The sequence below is a fragment of the Danio rerio genome, chromosome 6 (genome assembly GCF_052040795.2).
Source record: "Danio rerio strain M-AB ecotype USA chromosome 6, GRCz13ab, whole genome shotgun sequence".
NCBI lineage: Eukaryota > Metazoa > Chordata > Actinopteri > Cypriniformes > Danionidae > Danio > Danio rerio.
This window is the reverse complement of record NC_141026.1, coordinates 7,174,123-7,194,584: the sequence shown is the minus strand read 5'-3', so window position 1 is coordinate 7,194,584 and position 20,462 is coordinate 7,174,123. Positions and strand designations below refer to the sequence as shown.

The 20,462-nt window shown below is 41.3% G+C and overlaps 5 long non-coding RNA genes across 8 annotated transcripts in view; 3 read left to right on the top strand and 2 right to left on the bottom strand.

Moving 5' to 3' along the window:
* Window positions 1-20,462, top strand: part of LOC110438668 (uncharacterized) — a 130,032-nt gene that overhangs the window by 62,746 nt on the left and 46,824 nt on the right. The gene's annotated exons all lie outside the window — the stretch shown is intronic.
* Window positions 1,897-4,634, bottom strand: LOC148679687 (uncharacterized). Of its 3 annotated transcripts, none has more exons than XR_015944633.1 (4): window positions 4,582-4,634; window positions 3,773-3,967; window positions 2,964-3,584; window positions 1,897-1,963 (listed from the first exon to the last, which is right to left on the bottom strand). It is a non-coding gene; the product is annotated as an uncharacterized LOC148679687 (long non-coding RNA). The 3 variants fall into 3 exon arrangements; XR_015944632.1 differs by lacking the exon at window positions 1,897-1,963 and adding an exon at window positions 2,581-2,869; XR_015944634.1 differs by lacking the exon at window positions 1,897-1,963 and adding an exon at window positions 2,609-2,676.
* Window positions 3,072-4,553, top strand: LOC147843345 (uncharacterized). The gene is made up of 2 exons (XR_015493163.1): window positions 3,072-3,750; window positions 4,135-4,553. It is a non-coding gene; the product is annotated as an uncharacterized LOC147843345 (long non-coding RNA).
* Window positions 12,564-17,454, top strand: LOC147843343 (uncharacterized). 2 transcript variants are annotated; one of them, XR_015944637.1, is made up of 3 exons: window positions 12,564-13,332; window positions 13,525-13,864; window positions 16,616-17,454. It is a non-coding gene; the product is annotated as an uncharacterized LOC147843343 (long non-coding RNA). The 2 variants fall into 2 exon arrangements; XR_015493161.1 differs by lacking the exon at window positions 16,616-17,454 and adding an exon at window positions 15,190-15,856.
* LOC147843342 (uncharacterized) lies at window positions 17,049-19,266 on the bottom strand. Its single transcript, XR_015944628.1, has 3 exons — window positions 19,116-19,266; window positions 17,594-18,117; window positions 17,049-17,500 (listed from the first exon to the last, which is right to left on the bottom strand). It is a non-coding gene; the product is annotated as an uncharacterized LOC147843342 (long non-coding RNA).

The following is a 20,462-nucleotide window of genomic DNA, read 5'->3' as shown; positions in this document are numbered from 1 at the left end:
GCCGTACGTGCGCTGATTAATCTGAAAGCTGATGTGCTCTCTTGATCGACCGGGTGGCTTGGGGTGCTCTGATTGGTCAGGAGGCTGCTGTGTGCACTGGCTGGTCAAGTGCCTTACTACACCGTGCCTTCACAAAACATGCAACGCAAGCTAAACATGTGTTGCAGAAATAGAAACTGTGTCTAAAATCTAAATGTCACGAAAAAAAATTGAAAATGTGAAGTGCACGCAAAACATGCGACACAAGCTAAACATGTGTCGCAAACATAGAAACGGTGTCTAAAATAGAAATGTCACAAAAAAATTTGAAAATGTGAAGTGTGCACCAAAACATGCGACACAAGCTAAACATGTGTCGCAAAAATAGAAACGGTGTCTAAAATCTAAATGTCATGAAAAAAATCGAAAATGTGAAGTGCACGCAAAACATGCGACACAAGCTAAACATGTGTCGCAAAAATAGAAACGGTGTGTAAAATCTAAATGTCATGAAAAAAAATCGAAAATGTGAAGTGCACGCAAAACATGCGACACAAGCTAAACATGTGTCGCAAAAATAGAAACGGTGTCTAAAATAGAAATATCATAAAGCTAGGGTGCTATGATCGGTCAGGTTGCCTTGTGTGCTCTGACTGGTCAGTTGGACCCTGGGTCCTCTGGTTGGTCAGGTGGCCGTACGTGCGCTTATTAATCTGAAAGCTGATGTGCTCTTCATGGGCCGTACGTGCGCTGATTAATCTGAAAGCTGATGTGCTTTCTTGATCGACCGGGTGGCTTGGGGTGCTCTGATTGGTCAGGAGGCTGCTGTGTGCACTGGCTGGTCAAGTGCCTTACTACACCGTGCCTTCACAAAACATGCGACGCAAGCTAAACATGTGTCGCAAAAATAGAAACGTGTCTAAAATAGAAATGTCATAAAAAAAATCGAAAATGTGAAGTGCACGCAAAACATGCGACACAAGCTAAACATGTGTCGCGAAAATAGAAACGATGTCTAAAATAGAAATGTCATAAAAAAAATCGAAAATGTGAAGTGCACGCAAAACATGCGACACAAGCTAAACATGTGTCGCAAAAATAGAAACGGTGTCTAAAATCTAAATGTCATGAAAAAAATCGAAAATGTGAAGTGCACGCAAAACATGCGACACAAGCTAAACATGTGTCGCAAAAATAGAAACGGTGTCTAAAATCTAAATGTCATAAAAAAATCGAAAATGTGAAGTGCACGCAAAACATGCGACACAAGCTAAACATGTGTCGCAAAAATAGAAACGGTGTCTAAAATAGAAATGTCACGAAAAAAATCAAAAATGTGAAGTGTGCACCAAAACATGGGACACAAGCTAAACATGTGTCGCAAAAATAGAAACGGTGTCTAAAATAGAAATGTCATGAAAAAAATCGAAAATGTGAAGTGCACGCAAAACATGCGACACAAGCTAAACATGTGTCGCAAAAATAGAAACGGTGTCTAAAATAGAAATATCATAAAGCTAGGGTGCTATGATCGGTCAGGTTGCCTTGTGTGCTCTGACTGGTCAGTTGGACCCTGGGTCCTCTGGTTGGTCAGGTGGCCGTACGTGCGCTTATTAATCTGAAAGCTGATGTGCTCTTCATGGGCCGTACGTGCGCTGATTAATCTGAAAGCTGATGTGCTCTCTTGATCGACCGGGTGGCTTGGGGTGCTCTGATTGGTCAGGAGGCTGCTGTGTGCACTGGCTGGTCAAGTGCCTTACTACACCGTGCCTTCACAAAACATGCGACGCAGGCTAAACATGTGTCGCAAAAATAGAAACGTGTCTAAAATAGAAATGTCATAAAAAAAATCGAAAATGTGAAGTGCACGCAAAACATGCGACACAAGCTAAACATGTGTCGCAAAAATAGAAACGGTGTCTAAAATCTAAATGTCATAAAAAAAATCGAAAATGTGAAGTGCACGCAAAACATGCGACACAAGCTAAACATGTGTCGCAGACATAGAAAAGGTGTCTAAAATAGAAATGTCACGAAAAAAATCGAAAATGTGAAGTGCACGCAAAACATTCGACACAAGCTAAACATGTGTCACAAAAATAGAAAAGGTGTCTAAAATAGAAACGTCACGAAAAAATCGAAAATGTGAAGTGCACGCAAAACATGTGACACAAGCTAAACATGTGTCGCAGACATAGAAACGGTGTCTAAAATAGAAATGTCACGAAAAAAATCGAAAATGTGAAGTGCACGCAAAACATGCGACACAAGCTAAACATGTGTCGCAAAAATAGAAACGGTGTCTAAAATAGAAATATCATAAAGTTAGGGTGCTATGATCGGTCAGGTTGCCTTGTGTGCTCTGACTGGTCAGTTGGACCCTGGGTCCTCTGGTTGGTCAGGTGGCCGTACGTGCGCTTATTAATCTGAAAGCTGATGTGCTCTTCATGGGCCGTACGTGCGCTGATTAATCTGAAAGCTGATGTGCTCTCTTGATCGACCGGGTGGCTTGGGGTGCTCTGATTGGTCAGGAGGCTGCTGTGTGCACTGGCTGGTCAAGTGCCTTACTACACCGTGCCTTCACAAAACATGCAACGCAAGCTAAACATGTGTTGCAGAAATAGAAACTGTGTCTAAAATCTAAATGTCACGAAAAAAATCGAAAATGTGAAGTGCACGCAAAACATGCGACACAAGCTAAACATGTGTCGCAAACATAGAAACGGTGTCTAAAATAGAAATGTCACAAAAAAATTTGAAAATGTGAAGTGTGCACCAAAACATGCGACACAAGCTAAACATGTGTCGCAAAAATAGAAACAATGTCTAAAATAGAAATGTCATAAAAAAAATCGAAAATGTGAAGTGCACGCAAAACATGCGACACAAGCTAAACATGTGTCGCAAAAATAGAAACGGTGTGTAAAATCTAAATGTCATGAAAAAAAATCGAAAATGTGAAGTGCACGCAAAACATGCGACACAAGCTAAACATGTGTCGCAAAAATAGAAACGGTGTCTAAAATAGAAATGTCACGAAAAAAATCAAAAATGTGAAGTGTGCACCAAAACATGCGACACAAGCTAAACATGTGTCGCAAAAATAGAAACGGTGTCTAAAATAGAAATATCATAAAGCTAGGGTGCTATGATCGGTCAGGTTGCCTTGTGTGCTCTGACTGGTCAGTTGGACCCTGGGTCCTCTGGTTGGTCAGGTGGCCGTACGTGCGCTTATTAATCTGAAAGCTGATGTGCTCTTCATGGGCCGTACGTGCGCTGATTAATCTGAAAGCTGATGTGCTCTCTTGATCGACCGGGTGGCTTGGGGTGCTCTGATTGGTCAGGAGGCTGCTGTGTGCACTGGCTGGTCAAGTGCCTTACTACACCGTGCCTTCACAAAACATGCGACGCAAGCTAAACATGTGTCGCAAAAATAGAAACGTGTCTAAAATAGAAATGTCATTAAAAAAATCGAAAATGTGAAGTGCACGCAAAACATGCGACACAAGCTAAACATGTGTCGCAAAAATAGAAACGGTGTCTAAAATCTAAATGTCATAAAAAAAATCGAAAATGTGAAGTGCACGCAAAACATGCAACACAAGCTAAACATGTGTGGCAAAAATAGAAACGGTGTCTAAAATAGAAATGTCACGAAAAAAAACGAAAATGTGAAGTGCACGCAAAACATGTGACACAAGCTAAACATGTGTCACAGACATAGAAACGGTGTCTAAAATAGAAATGTCACGAAAAAATCGAAAATGTGAAGTGCACGCAAAACATGTGACACAAGCTAAACATGTGTCGCAGACATAGAAACGGTGTCTAAAATAGAAATGTTACGAAAAAAATCGAAAATGTGAAGTGCACGCAAAACATTCGACACAAGCTAAACATGTGTGGCAAAAATAGAAACGGTGTCTAAAATAGAAATGTCACGAAAAAAAACGAAAATGTGAAGTGCACGCAAAACATGTGACACAAGCTAAACATGTGTCACACACATAGAAACGGTGTCTAAAATAGAAATGTCACGAAAAAATCGAAAATGTGAAGTGCACGCAAAACATGTGACACAAGCTAAACATGTGTCGCAGACATAGAAACGGTGTCTAAAATAGAAATGTCACAAAAAAAATCGAAAATGTGAAGTGCACGCAAAACATGCGACACAAGCTAAACATGTGTCGCAAAAATAGAAACGGTGTCTAAAATAGAAATATCATAAAGTTAGGGTGCTATGATCAGTCAGGTTGCCTTGTGTGCTCTGACTGGTCAGTTGGACCCTGGGTCCTCTGGTTGGTCAGGTGGCCGTACGTGCGCTTATTAATCTGAAAGCTGATGTGCTCTTCATGGGCCGTACGTGCGCTGATTAATCTGAAAGCTGATGTGCTCTCTTGATCGACCGGGTGGCTTGGGGTGCTCTGATTGGTCAGGAGGCTGCTGTGTGCACTGGCTGGTCAAGTGCCTTACTACACCGTGCCTTCACAAAACATGCAACGCAAGCTAAACATGTGTTGCAGAAATAGAAACGGTGTCTAAAATCTAAATGTCACGAAAAAAATCAAAAATGTGAAGTGCACGCAAAACATGCGACACAAGCTAAACATGTGTCGCAAACATAGAAACGGTGTCTAAAATAGAATTGTCACAAAAAAATTTGAAAATGTGAAGTGTGCACCAAAACATGCGACACAAGCTAAACATGTGTCGCAAAAATAGAAACAATGTCTAAAATAGAAATGTCATAAAAAAAATCGAAAATGTGAAGTGCACGCAAAACATGTGACACAAGCTAAACATGTGTCGCAGACATAGAAACGGTGTCTAAAATAGAAATGTCACAAAAAAAATCGAAAATGTGAAGTGCACGCAAAACATGCGACACAAGCTAAACATGTGTCGCAAAAATAGAAACGGTGTCTAAAATAGAAATATCATAAAGTTAGGGTGCTATGATCGGTCAGGTTGCCTTGTGTGCTCTGACTGGTCAGTTGGACCCTGGGTCCTCTGGTTGGTCAGGTGGCCGTACGTGCGCTTATTAATCTGAAAGCTGATGTGCTCTTCATGGGCCGTACGTGCGCTGATTAATCTGAAAGCTGATGTGCTCTCTTGATCGACCGGGTGGCTTGGGGTGCTCTGATTGGTCAGGAGGCTGCTGTGTGCACTGGCTGGTCAAGTGCCTTACTACACCGTGCCTTCACAAAACATGCGACGCAAGCTAAACATGTGTCGCAAAAATAGAAACGTGTCTAAAATAGAAATGTCATAAAAAAAATCGAAAATGTGAAGTGCATGCAAAACATGCGACACAAGCTAAACATGTGTCGCAAAAATAGAAACGGTGTCTAAAATCTAAATGTCATAAAAAAAATCGAAAATGTGAAGTGCACGCAAAACATGCGACACAAGCTAAACATGTGTCGCAGACATAGAAAAGGTGTCTAAAATAGAAATGTCACGAAAAAAATCGAAAATGTGAAGTGCACGCAAAACATGTGACACAAGCTAAACATGTGTCACAGACATAGAAACGGTGTCTAAAATAGAAACGTCACGAAAAAATCGAAAATGTGAAGTGCACGCAAAACATGTGACACAAGCTAAACGTGTCGCAGACATAGAAACGGTGTCTAAAATAGAAATGTCACGAAAAAAATCGAAAATGTGAAGTGCACGCAAAACATGCGACACAAGCTAAACTTGTGTCGCAAAAATAGAAACGGTGTCTAAAATAGAAATATCATAAAGCTAGGGTGCTATGATCGGTCAGGTTGCCTTGTGTGCTCTGACTGGTCAGTTGGACCCTGGGTCCTCTGGTTGGTCAGGTGGCCGTACGTGCGCTTATTAATCTGAAAGCTGATGTGCTCTTCATGGGCCGTACGTGCGCTGATTAATCTGAAAGCTGATGTGCTCTCTTGATCGACCGGGTGGCTTGGGGTGCTCTGATTGGTCAGGAGGCTGCTGTGTGCACTGGCTGGTCAAGTGCCTTACTACACCGTGCCTTCACAAAACATGCAACGCAAGCTAAACATGTGTTGCAGAAATAGAAACGGTGTCTAAAATCTAAATGTCACGAAAAAAATCGAAAATGTGAAGTGCACGCAAAACATGCGACACAAGCTAAACATGTGTCGCAAACATAGAAACGGTGTCTAAAATAGAAATGTCACAAAAAAATTCGAAAATGTGAAGTGTGCACGCAAAACATGCGACACAAGCTAAACATGTGTCGCAAAAATAGAAACGATGTCTAAAATAGAAATGTCATAAAAAAAATCGAAAATGTGAAGTGCACGCAAAACATGCGACACAAGCTAAGCATGTGTCGCAAAAATAGAAACGGTGTCTAAAATCTAAATGTCATGAAATAAATCGAAAATGTGAAGTGCACGCAAAACATGCGACACAAGCTAAACATGTGTCGCAAAAATAGAAACGGTGTCTAAAATAGAAATGTCACGAAAAAAATCAAAAATGTGAAGTGTGCACCAAAACATGAGACACAAGCTAAACATGTGTCGCAAAAATAGAAACGGTGTCTAAAATAGAAATGTCATGAAAAAAATCGAAAATGTGAAGTGCACGCAAAACATGCGACACAAGCTAAACATGTGTCGCAAAAATAGAAACGGTGTCTAAAATAGAAATATCATAAAGCTAGGGTGCTATGATCGGTCAGGTTGCCTTGTGTGCTCTGACTGGTCAGTTGGACCCTGGGTCCTCTGGTTGGTCAGGTGGCCGTACGTGCGCTTATTAATCTGAAAGCTGATGTGCTCTTCATGGGCCGTACGTGCGCTGATTAATCTGAAAGCTGATGTGCTCTCTTGATCGACCGGGTGGCTTGGGGTGCTCTGATTGGTCAGGAGGCTGCTGTGTGCACTGGCTGGTCAAGTGCCTTACTACACCGTGCCTTCACAAAACATGCGACGCAAGCTAAACATGTGTCGCAAAAATAGAAACGTGTCTAAAATAGAAATGTCATTAAAAAAATCGAAAATGTGAAGTGCACGCAAAACATGCGACACAAGCTAAACATGTGTCGCAAAAATAGAAACGGTGTCTAAAATCTAAATGTCATAAAAAAAATCGAAAATGTGAAGTGCACGCAAAACATGCGACACAAGCTAAACATGTGTCGCAGACATAGAAAAGGTGTCTAAAATAGAAATGTCACGAAAAAAATCGAAAATGTGAAGTGCACGCAAAACATGCGACACAAGCTAAACATGTGTTGCAAAAATAGAAACGGTGTCTAAAATCTAAATGTCATGAAATAAATCGAAAATGTGAAGTGCACGCAAAACATGCGACACAAGCTAAACATGTGTCGCAAACATAGAAACGGTGTCTAAAATAGAAATGTCACAAAAAAATTCGAAAATGTGAAGTGTGCACGCAAAACATGCGACACAAGCTAAACATGTGTCGCAAAAATAGAAACGATGTCTAAAATAGAAATGTCATAAAAAAAATCGAAAATGTGAAGTGCACGCAAAACATGCGACACAAGCTAAGCATGTGTCGCAAAAATAGAAACGGTGTCTAAAATCTAAATGTCATGAAATAAATCGAAAATGTGAAGTGCACGCAAAACATGCGACACAAGCTAAACATGTGTCGCAAAAATAGAAACGGTGTCTAAAATAGAAATGTCACGAAAAAAATCAAAAATGTGAAGTGTGCACCAAAACATGAGACACAAGCTAAACATGTGTCGCAAAAATAGAAACGGTGTCTAAAATAGAAATGTCATGAAAAAAATCGAAAATGTGAAGTGCACGCAAAACATGCGACACAAGCTAAACATGTGTCGCAAAAATAGAAACGGTGTCTAAAATAGAAATATCATAAAGCTAGGGTGCTATGATCGGTCAGGTTGCCTTGTGTGCTCTGACTGGTCAGTTGGACCCTGGGTCCTCTGGTTGGTCAGGTGGCCGTACGTGCGCTTATTAATCTGAAAGCTGATGTGCTCTTCATGGGCCGTACGTGCGCTGATTAATCTGAAAGCTGATGTGCTCTCTTGATCGACCGGGTGGCTTGGGGTGCTCTGATTGGTCAGGAGGCTGCTGTGTGCACTGGCTGGTCAAGTGCCTTACTACACCGTGCCTTCACAAAACATGCGACGCAAGCTAAACATGTGTCGCAAAAATAGAAACGTGTCTAAAATAGAAATGTCATTAAAAAAATCGAAAATGTGAAGTGCACGCAAAACATGCGACACAAGCTAAACATGTGTCGCAAAAATAGAAACGGTGTCTAAAATCTAAATGTCATAAAAAAAATCGAAAATGTGAAGTGCACGCAAAACATGCGACACAAGCTAAACATGTGTCGCAGACATAGAAATGGTGTCTAAAATAGAAATGTCACGAAAAAAATCGAAAATGTGAAGTGCACGCAAAACATTCGACACAAGCTAAACATGTGTCACAAAAATAGAAACGGTGTCTAAAATAGAAATGTCACGAAAAAAATCGAAAATGTGAAGTGCACGCAAAACATGTGACACAAGCTAAACATGTGTCACAGACATAGAAACGGTGTCTAAAATAGAAACGTCACGAAAAAATCGAAAATGTGAAGTGCACGCAAAACATGTGACACAAGCTAAACATGTGTCGCAGACATAGAAACGGTGTCTAAAATAGAAATGTCATAAAAAAAATCGAAAATGTGAAGTGCACGCAAAACATGCGAAACAAGCTAAACATGTGTCGCAAAAATAGAAACGGTGTCTAAAATAGAAATGTCACGAAAAAAATCAAAAATGTGAAGTGTGCACCAAAACATGCGACACAAGCTAAACATGTGTCGCAAAAATAGAAACGGTGTCTAAAATAGAAATATCATAAAGCTAGGGTGCTATGATCGGTCAGGTTGCCTTGTGTGCTCTGACTGGTCAGTTGGACCCTGGGTCCTCTGGTTGGTCAGGTGGCCGTACGTGCGCTTATTAATCTGAAAGCTGATGTGCTCTTCATGGGCCGTACGTGCGCTGATTAATCTGAAAGCTGATGTGCTCTCTTGATCGACCGGGTGGCTTGGGGTGCTCTGATTGGTCAGGAGGCTGCTGTGTGCACTGGCTGGTCAAGTGCCTTACTACACCGTGCCTTCACAAAACATGCAACGCAAGCTAAACATGTGTTGCAGAAATAGAAACGGTGTCTAAAATCTAAATGTCACGAAAAAAATCGAAAATGTGAAGTGCACGCAAAACATGCGACACAAGCTAAACATGTGTCGCAAACATAGAAACGGTGTCTAAAATCTAAATGTCATGAAAAAAATCGAAAATGTGAAGTGCACGCAAAACATGCGACACAAGCTAAACATGTGTCGCAAAAATAGAAACGGTGTCTGAAATAGAAATGTCACGAAAAAAATCAAAAATGTGAAGTGTGCACCAAAACATGCGACACAAGCTAAACATGTGTCGCAAAAATAGAAACGGTGTCTAAAATAGAAATATCATAAAGCTAGGGTGCTATGATCGGTCAGGTTGCCTTGTGTGCTCTGACTGGTCAGTTGGACCCTGGGTCCTCTGGTTGGTCAGGTGGCCGTACGTGCGCTTATTAATCTGAAAGCTGATGTGCTCTTCATGGGCCGTACGTGCGCTGATTAATCTGAAAGCTGATGTGCTCTCTTGATCGACCGGGTGGCTTGGGGTGCTCTGATTGGTCAGGAGGCTGCTGTGTGCACTGGCTGGTCAAGTGCCTTACTACACCGTGCCTTCACAAAACATGCGACGCAAGCTAAACATGTGTCGCAAAAATAGAAACGTGTCTAAAATAGAAATGTCATAAAAAAAAATCGAAAATGTGAAGTGCACGCAAAACATGCGACACAAGCTAAACATGTGTCGCAGACATAGAAAAGGTGTCTAAAATAGAAATGTCACGAAAAAAATCGAAAATGTGAAGTGCACGCAAAACATGTGACACAAGCTAAACATGTGTCACAGACATAGAAACGGTGTCTAAAATAGAAACGTCACGAAAAAATAGAAAATGTGAAGTGCACGCAAAACATGTGACACAAGCTAAATATGTGTCGCAGAAATAGAAACGGTGTCTAAAATAGAAATGTCACGAAAAAAATCGAAAATGTGAAGTGCACGCAAAACATGCGACACAAGCTAAACATGTGTCGCAAAAATAGAAACGGTGTCTAAAATAGAAATATCATAAAGCTAGGGTGCTATGATCGGTCAGGTTGCCTTGTGTGCTCTGACTGGTCAGTTGGACCCTGGGTCCTCTGGTTGGTCAGGTGGCCGTACGTGCGCTTATTAATCTGAAAGCTGATGTGCTCTTCATGGGCCGTACGTGCGCTGATTAATCTGAAAGCTGATGTGCTCTCTTGATCGACCGGGTGGCTTGGGGTGCTCTGATTGGTCAGGAGGCTGCTGTGTGCACTGGCTGGTCAAGTGCCTTACTACACCGTGCCTTCACAAAACATGCGACGCAAGCTAAACATGTGTTGCAGAAATAGAAACGGTGTTTAAAATCTAAATGTCACAAAAAAATCAAAAATGTGAAGTGCACGCAAAACATGCGACACAAGCTAAACATGTGTCGCAAACATAGAAACGGTGTCTAAAATAGAAATGTCACAAAAAAATTCGAAAATGTGAAGTGTGCACCAAAACATGCGACACAAGCTAAACATGTGTCGCAAAAATAGAAACAATGTCTAAAATAGAAATGTCATAAAAAAAATCGAAAATGTGAAGTGCACGCAAAACATGCGACACAAGCTAAACATGTGTTGCAAAAATAGAAACGGTGTCTAAAATCTAAATGTCATGAAATAAATCGAAAATGTGAAGTGCACGCAAAACATGCGACACAAGCTAAACATGTGTCGCAAAAATAGAAACGGTGTCTAAAATCTAAATGTCATAAAAAAAATCGAAAATGTGAAGTGCACGCAAAACATGCGACACAAGCTAAACATGTGTCGCAAAAATAGAAACGGTGTCTAAAATAGAAATGTCACGAAAAAAATCAAAAATGTGAAGTGTGCACCAAAACATGGGACACAAGCTAAACATGTGTCGCAAAAATAGAAACGGTGTCTAAAATAGAAATGTCATGAAAAAAATCGAAAATGTGAAGTGCACGCAAAACATGCGACACAAGCTAAACATGTGTCGCAAAAATAGAAACGGTGTCTAAAATAGAAATATCATAAAGCTAGGGTGCTATGATCGGTCAGGTTGCCTTGTGTGCTCTGACTGGTCAGTTGGACCCTGGGTCCTCTGGTTGGTCAGGTGGCCGTACGTGCGCTTATTAATCTGAAAGCTGATGTGCTCTTCATGGGCCGTACGTGCGCTGATTAATCTGAAAGCTGATGTGCTCTCTTGATCGACCGGGTGGCTTGGGGTGCTCTGATTGGTCAGGAGGCTGCTGTGTGCACTGGCTGGTCAAGTGCCTTACTACACCGTGCCTTCACAAAACATGCGACGCAAGCTAAACATGTGTCGCAAAAATAGAAACGTGTCTAAAATAGAAATGTCATAAAAAAAATCGAAAATGTGAAGTGCACACAAAACATGCGACACAAGCTAAACATGTGTCGCAAAAATAGAAACGGTGTCTAAAATCTAAATGTCATAAAAAAAATCGAAAATGTGAAGTGCACGCAAAACATGCGACACAAGCTAAACATGTGTCGCAGACATAGAAAAGGTGTCTAAAATAGAAATGTCACGAAAAAAATCGAAAATGTGAAGTGCACGCAAAACATTCGACACAAGCTAAACATGTGTCACAAAAATAGAAACGGTGTCTAAAATAGAAATGTCACGAAAAAAATCGAAAATGTGAAGTGCACGCAAAACATGTGACACAAGCTAAACATGTGTCACAGACATAGAAACGGTGTCTAAAATAGAAACGTCACGAAAAAATCGAAAATGTGAAGTGCACGCAAAACATGTGACACAAGCTAAACATGTGTCGCAGACATAGAAACGGTGTCTAAAATAGAAATGTCACGAAAAAAATCGAAAATGTGAAGTGCACGCAAAACATGCGACACAAGCTAAACATGTGTCGCAAAAATAGAAACGGTGTCTAAAATAGAAATATCATAAAGTTAGGGTGCTATGATCGGTCAGGTTGCCTTGTGTGCTCTGACTGGTCAGTTGGACCCTGGGTCCTCTGGTTGGTCAGGTGGCCGTACGTGCGCTTATTAATCTGAAAGCTGATGTGCTCTTCATGGGCCGTACGTGCGCTGATTAATCTGAAAGCTGATGTGCTCTCTTGATCGACCGGGTGGCTTGGGGTGCTCTGATTGGTCAGGAGGCTGCTGTGTGCACTGGCTGGTCAAGTGCCTTACTACACCGTGCCTTCACAAAACATGCAACGCAAGCTAAACATGTGTTGCAGAAATAGAAACTGTGTCTAAAATCTAAATGTCACGAAAAAAATCGAAAATGTGAAGTGCACGCAAAACATGCGACACAAGCTAAACATGTGTCGCAAACATAGAAACGGTGTCTAAAATAGAAATGTCACAAAAAATTTGAAAATGTGAAGTGTGCACCAAAACATGCGACACAAGCTAAACATGTGTCGCAAAAATAGAAACAATGTCTAAAATAGAAATGTCATAAAAAAAATCGAAAATGTGAAGTGCACGCAAAACATGCGACACAAGCTAAACATGTGTCGCAAAAATAGAAACGGTGTGTAAAATCTAAATGTCATGAAAAAAAATCGAAAATGTGAAGTGCACGCAAAACATGCGACACAAGCTAAACATGTGTCGCAAAAATAGAAACGGTGTCTAAAATAGAAATGTCACGAAAAAAATCAAAAATGTGAAGTGTGCACCAAAACATGCGACACAAGCTAAACATGTGTCGCAAAAATAGAAACGGTGTCTAAAATAGAAATATCATAAAGCTAGGGTGCTATGATCGGTCAGGTTGCCTTGTGTGCTCTGACTGGTCAGTTGGACCCTGGGTCCTCTGGTTGGTCAGGTGGCCGTACGTGCGCTTATTAATCTGAAAGCTGATGTGCTCTTCATGGGCCGTACGTGCGCTGATTAATCTGAAAGCTGATGTGCTCTCTTGATCGACCGGGTGGCTTGGGGTGCTCTGATTGGTCAGGAGGCTGCTGTGTGCACTGGCTGGTCAAGTGCCTTACTACACCGTGCCTTCACAAAACATGCGACGCAAGCTAAACATGTGTCGCAAAAATAGAAACGTGTCTAAAATAGAAATGTCATTAAAAAAATCGAAAATGTGAAGTGCACGCAAAACATGCGACACAAGCTAAACATGTTTCGCAAAAAAAGAAACGGTGTCTAAAATCTAAATGTCATAAAAAAAATCGAAAATGTGAAGTGCACGCAAAACATGCAACACAAGCTAAACATGTGTGGCAAAAATAGAAACGGTGTCTAAAATAGAAATGTCACGAAAAAAAACGAAAATGTGAAGTGCACGCAAAACATGTGACACAAGCTAAACATGTGTCACAGACATAGAAACGGTGTCTAAAATAGAAATGTCACGAAAAAATCGAAAATGTGAAGTGCACGCAAAACATGTGACACAAGCTAAACATGTGTCGCAGACATAGAAACGGTGTCTAAAATAGAAATGTTACGAAAAAAATCGAAAATGTGAAGTGCACGCAAAACATTCGACACAAGCTAAACATGTGTGGCAAAAATAGAAACGGTGTCTAAAATAGAAATGTCACGAAAAAAAACGAAAATGTGAAGTGCACGCAAAACATGTGACACAAGCTAAACATGTGTCACACACATAGAAACGGTGTCTAAAATAGAAATGTCACAAAAAAAATCGAAAATGTGAAGTGCACGCAAAACATGCGACACAAGCTAAACATGTGTCGCAAAAATAGAAACGGTGTCTAAAATAGAAATATCATAAAGTTAGGGTGCTATGATCGGTCAGGTTGCCTTGTGTGCTCTGACTGGTCAGTTGGACCCTGGGTCCTCTGGTTGGTCAGGTGGCCGTACGTGCGCTTATTAATCTGAAAGCTGATGTGCTCTTCATGGGCCGTACGTGCGCTGATTAATCTGAAAGCTGATGTGCTCTCTTGATCGACCGGGTGGCTTGGGGTGCTCTGATTGGTCAGGAGGCTGCTGTGTGCACTGGCTGGTCAAGTGCCTTACTACACCGTGCCTTCACAAAACATGCAACGCAAGCTAAACATGTGTTGCAGAAATAGAAACGGTGTCTAAAATCTAAATGTCACGAAAAAAATCGAAAATGTGAAGTGCACGCAAAACATGCGACACAAGCTAAACATGTGTCGCAAACATAGAAACGGTGTCTAAAATAGAAATGTCACAAAAAAATTTGAAAGTGTGAAGTGTGCACCAAAACATGCGACACAAGCTAAACATGTGTCGCAAAAATAGAAACAATGTCTAAAATAGAAATGTCATAAAAAAAATCGAAAATGTGAAGTGCACGCAAAACATGTGACACAAGCTAAACATGTGTCGCAGACATAGAAACGGTGTCTAAAATAGAAATGTCACAAAAAAAATCGAAAATGTGAAGTGCACGCAAAACATGCGACACAAGCTAAACATGTGTCGCAAAAATAGAAACGGTGTCTAAAATAGAAATATCATAAAGTTAGGGTGCTATGATCGGTCAGGTTGCCTTGTGTGCTCTGACTGGTCAGTTGGACCCTGGGTCCTCTGGTTGGTCAGGTGGCCGTACGTGCGCTTATTAATCTGAAAGCTGATGTGCTCTTCATGGGCCGTACGTGCGCTGATTAATCTGAAAGCTGATGTGCTCTCTTGATCGACCGGGTGGCTTGGGGTGCTCTGATTGGTCAGGAGGCTGCTGTGTGCACTGGCTGGTCAAGTGCCTTACTACACCGTGCCTTCACAAAACATGCGACGCAAGCTAAACATGTGTCGCAAAAATAGAAACGGTGTCTAAAATCTAAATGTCATAAAAAAAATCGAAAATGTGAAGTGCACGCAAAACATGCGACACAAGCTAAACATGTGTCGCAGACATAGAAAAGGTGTCTAAAATAGAAATGTCACGAAAAAAATCGAAAATGTGAAGTGCACGCAAAACATGTGACACAAGCTAAACATGTGTCACAGACATAGAAACGGTGTCTAAAATAGAAACGTCACGAAAAAATCGAAAATGTGAAGTGCACGCAAAACATGTGACACAAGCTAAACGTGTCGCAGACATAGAAACGGTGTCTAAAATAGAAATGTCACGAAAAAAATCGAAAATGTGAAGTGCACGCAAAACATGCGACACAAGCTAAACTTGTGTCGCAAAAATAGAAACGGTGTCTAAAATAGAAATATCATAAAGCTAGGGTGCTATGATCGGTCAGGTTGCCTTGTGTGCTCTGACTGGTCAGTTGGACCCTGGGTCCTCTGGTTGGTCAGGTGGCCGTACGTGCGCTTATTAATCTGAAAGCTGATGTGCTCTTCATGGGCCGTACGTGCGCTGATTAATCTGAAAGCTGATGTGCTCTCTTGATCGACCGGGTGGCTTGGGGTGCTCTGATTGGTCAGGAGGCTGCTGTGTGCACTGGCTGGTCAAGTGCCTTACTACACCGTGCCTTCACAAAACATGCAACGCAAGCTAAACATGTGTTGCAGAAATAGAAACGGTGTCTAAAATCTAAATGTCACGAAAAAAATCGAAAATGTGAAGTGCACGCAAAACATGCGACACAAGCTAAACATGTGTCGCAAACATAGAAACGGTGTCTAAAATAGAAATGTCACAAAAAAATTCGAAAATGTGAAGTGTGCACCAAAACATGCGACACAAGCTAAACATGTGTCGCAAAAATAGAAACAATGTCTAAAATAGAAATGTCATAAAAAAAATCGAAAATGTGAAGTGCACGCAAAACATGTGACACAAGCTAAACATGTGTCGCAGACATAGAAACGGTGTCTAAAATAGAAATGTCACAAAAAAAATCGAAAATGTGAAGTGCACGCAAAACATGCGACACAAGCTAAACATGTGTCGCAAAAATAGAAACGGTGTCTAAAATAGAAATATCATAAAGTTAGGGTGCTATGATCGGTCAGGTTGCCTTGTGTGCTCTGACTGGTCAGTTGGACCCTGGGTCCTCTGGTTGGTCAGGTGGCCGTACGTGCGCTTATTAATCTGAAAGCTGATGTGCTCTTCATGGGCCGTACGTGCGCTGATTAATCTGAAAGCTGATGTGCTCTCTTGATCGACCGGGTGGCTTGGGGTGCTCTGATTGGTCAGGAGGCTGCTGTGTGCACTGGCTGGTCAAGTGCCTTACTACACCGTGCCTTCACAAAACATGCGACGCAAGCTAAACATGTGTCGCAAAAATAGAAACGGTGTCTAAAATCTAAATGTCATAAAAAAAATCGAAAATGTGAAGTGCACGCAAAACATGCGACACAAGCTAAACATGTGTCGCAGACATAGAAAAGGTGTCTAAAATAGAAATGTCACGAAAAAAATCGAAAATGTGAAGTGCACGCAAAACATGTGACACAAGCTAAACATGTGTCACAGACATAGAAACGGTGTCTAAAATAGAAACGTCACGAAAAAATCGAAAATGTGAAGTGCACGCAAAACATGTGACACAAGCTAAACGTGTCGCAGACATAGAAACGGTGTCTAAAATAGAAATGTCACGAAAAAAATCGAAAATGTGAAGTGCACGCAAAACATGCGACACAAGCTAAACTTGTGTCGCAAAAATAGAAACGGTGTCTAAAATAGAAATATCATAAAGCTAGGGTGCTATGATCGGTCAGGTTGCCTTGTGTGCTCTGACTGGTCAGTTGGACCCTGGGTCCTCTGGTTGGTCAGGTGGCCGTACGTGCGCTTATTAATCTGAAAGCTGATGTGCTCTTCATGGGCCGTACGTGCGCTGATTAATCTGAAAGCTGATGTGCTCTCTTGATCGACCGGGTGGCTTGGGGTGCTCTGATTGGTCAGGAGGCTGCTGTGTGCACATGCTGGTCAAGTGCCTTACTACACCGTGCCTTCACAAAACATGCAACGCAAGCTAAACATGTGTTGCAGAAATAGAAACGGTGTCTAAAATCTAAATGTCACGAAAAAAATCGAAAATGTGAAGTGCACGCAAAACATGCGACACAAGCTAAACATGTGTCGCAAACATAGAAACGGTGTCTAAAATAGAAATGTCACAAAAAAATTCGAAAATGTGAAGTGTGCACCAAAACATGCGACACAAGCTAAACATGTGTCGCAAAAATAGAAACGATGTCTAAAATAGAAATGTCATAAAAAAAATCGAAAATGTGAAGTGCACGCAAAACATGCGACACAAGCTAAACATGTGTCGCAAAAATAGAAACGGTGTCTAAAATCTAAATGTCATGAAAAAAATCGAAAATGTGAAGTGCACGCAAAACATGCGACACAAGCTAAACATGTGTCGCAAAAATAGAAACGGTGTCTAAAATAGAAATGTCACGAAAAAAATCAAAAATGTGAAGTGTGCACCAAAACATGAGACACAAGCTAAACATGTGTCGCAAAAATAGAAACGGTGTCTAAAATAGAAATGTCATGAAAAAAATCGAAAATGTGAAGTGCACGCAAAACATGCGACACAAGCTAAACATGTGTCGCAAAAATAGAAACGGTGTCTAAAATAGAAATATCATAAAGCTAGGGTGCTATGATCGGTCAGGTTGCCTTGTGTGCTCTGACTGGTCAGTTGGACCCTGGGTCCTCTGGTTGGTCAGGTGGCCGTACGTGCGCTTATTAATCTGAAAGCTGATGTGCTCTTCATGGGCCGTACGTGCGCTGATTAATCTGAAAGCTGATGTGCTCTCTTGATCGACCGGGTGGCTTGGGGTGCTCTGATTGGTCAGGAGGCTGCTGTGTGCACTGGCTGGTCAAGTGCCTTACTACACCGTGCCTTCACAAAACATGCGACGCAAGCTAAACATGTGTCGCAAAAATAGAAACGTGTCTAAAATAGAAATGTCATTAAAAAAATCGAAAATGTGAAGTGCACGCAAAACATGCGACACAAGCTAAACATGTGTCGCAAAAATAGAAACGGTGTCTAAAATCTAAATGTCATAAAAAAAATCGAAAATGTGAAGTGCACGCAAAACATGCGACACAAGCTAAACATGTGTCGCAGACATAGAAAAGGTGTCTAAAATAGAAATGTCACGAAAAAAATCGAAAATGTGAAGTGCACGCAAAACATTCGACACAAGCTAAACATGTGTCACAAAAATAGAAACGGTGTCTAAAATAGAAATGTCACGAAAAAAATCGAAAATGTGAAGTGCACGCAAAACATGTGACACAAGCTAAACATGTGTCACAGACATAGAAACGGTGTCTAAAATAGAAACGTCACGAAAAAATCGAAAATGTGAAGTGCACGCAAAACATGTGACACAAGCTAAACATGTGTCGCAGACATAGAAACGGTGTCTAAAATAGAAATGTCACGAAAAAAATCGAAAATGTGAAGTGCACGCAAAACATGCGACACAAGCTAAACATGTGTCGCAAAAATAGAAACGGTGTCTAAAATAGAAATATCATAAAGCTAGGGTGCTATGATCGGTCAGGTTGCCTTGTGTGCTCTGACTGGTCAGTTGGACCCTGGGTCCTCTGGTTGGTCAGGTGGCCGTACGTGCGCTTATTAATCTGAAAGCTGATGTGCTCTTCATGGGCCGTACGTGCGCTGATTAATCTGAAAGCTGATGTGCTTTCTTGATCGACCGGGTGGCTTGGGTGCTCTGATTGGTCAGGAGGCTGCTGTGTGCACTGGCTGGTCAAGTGCCTTACTACACCGTGCCTTCACAAAACATGCGACGCAAGCTAAACATGTGTTGCAGAAATAGAAACGGTGTCTAAAATCTAAATGTCACAAAAAAATCGAAAATGTGAAGTGCACGCAAAACATGCGACACAAGCTAAACATGTGTCGCAAACACAGAAACGGTGTCTAAAATAGAAATGTCACAAAAAAATTCGAAAATGTGAAGTGTGCACCAAAACATGCGACACAAGCTAAACATGTGTTGCAAAAATAGAAACGATGTCTAAAATAGAAATGTCATAAAAAAAAATCGAAATTGTGAAGTGCACGCAAAACATGCGACACAAGCTAAACATGTGTCGCAAAAATAGAAACGGTGTCTAAAATAGAAATGTCACGAAAAAAATCAAAAATGTGAAGTGTGCACCAAAACATGGGACACAAGCTAAACATGTGTCGCAAAAATAGAAACGGTGTCTAAAATAGAAATGTCATGAAAAAAATCGAAAATGTGAAGTGCACGCAAAACATGCGACACAAGCTAAACATGTGTCGCAAAAATAGAAACGGTGTCTAAAATAGAAATATCATAAAGCTAGGGTGCTATGATCGGTCAGGTTGCCTTGTGTGCTCTGACTGGTCAGTTGGACTCTGGGTCCTCTGGTTGGTCAGGTGGCCGTACGTGCGCTTATTAATCTGAAAGCTGATGTGCTCTTCATGGGCCGTACGTGCGCTGATTAATCTGAAAGCTGATGTGCTCTCTTGATCGACCGGGTGGCTTGGGGTGCTCTGATTGGTCAGGAGGCTGCTGTGTGCACTGGCTGGTCAAGTGCCTTACTACACCGTGCCTTCACAAAACATGCGACGCAAGCTAAACATGTGTCGCAAAAATAGAAACGTGTCTAAAATAGAAATGTCATAAAAAAAATCGAAAATGTGAAGTGCACGCAAAACATGCGACACAAGCTAAACATGTGTCGCAAAAATAGAAACGGTGTCTAAAATAGAAATGTCACGAAAAAATCGAAAATGTGAAGTGCACGCAAAACATGTGACACAAGCTAAACATGTGTCGCAAAAATAGAAACGGTGTCTAAAATAGAAATATCATAAAGTTAGGGTGCTATGATCGGTCAGGTTGCCTTGTGTGCTCTGACTGGTCAGTTGGACCCTGGGTCCTCTGGTTGGTCAGGTGGCCGTACGTGCGCTTATTAATCTGAAAGCTGATGTGCTCTTCATGGGCCGTACGTGCGCTGATTAATCTGAAAGCTGATGTGCTCTCTTGATCGACCGGGTGGCTTGGGGTGCTCTGATTGGTCAGGAGGCTGCTGTGTGCACTGGCTGGTCAAGTGCCTTACTACACCGTGCCTTCACAAAACATGCAACGCAAGCTAAACATGTGTTGCAGAAATAGAAACGGTGTCTAAAATCTAAATGTCACGAAAAAAATCGAAAATGTGAAGTGCACGCAAAACATGCGACACAAGCTAAACATGTGTCGCAAACATAGAAACGGTGTCTAAAATAGAAATGTCACAAAAAAATTTGAAAATGTGAAGTGTGCACCAAAACATGCGACACAAGCTAAACATGTGTCGCAAAAATAGAAACAATGTCTAAAATAGAAATGTCATAAAAAAAATCGAAAATGTGAAGTGCACGCAAAACATGTGACACAAGCTAAACATGTGT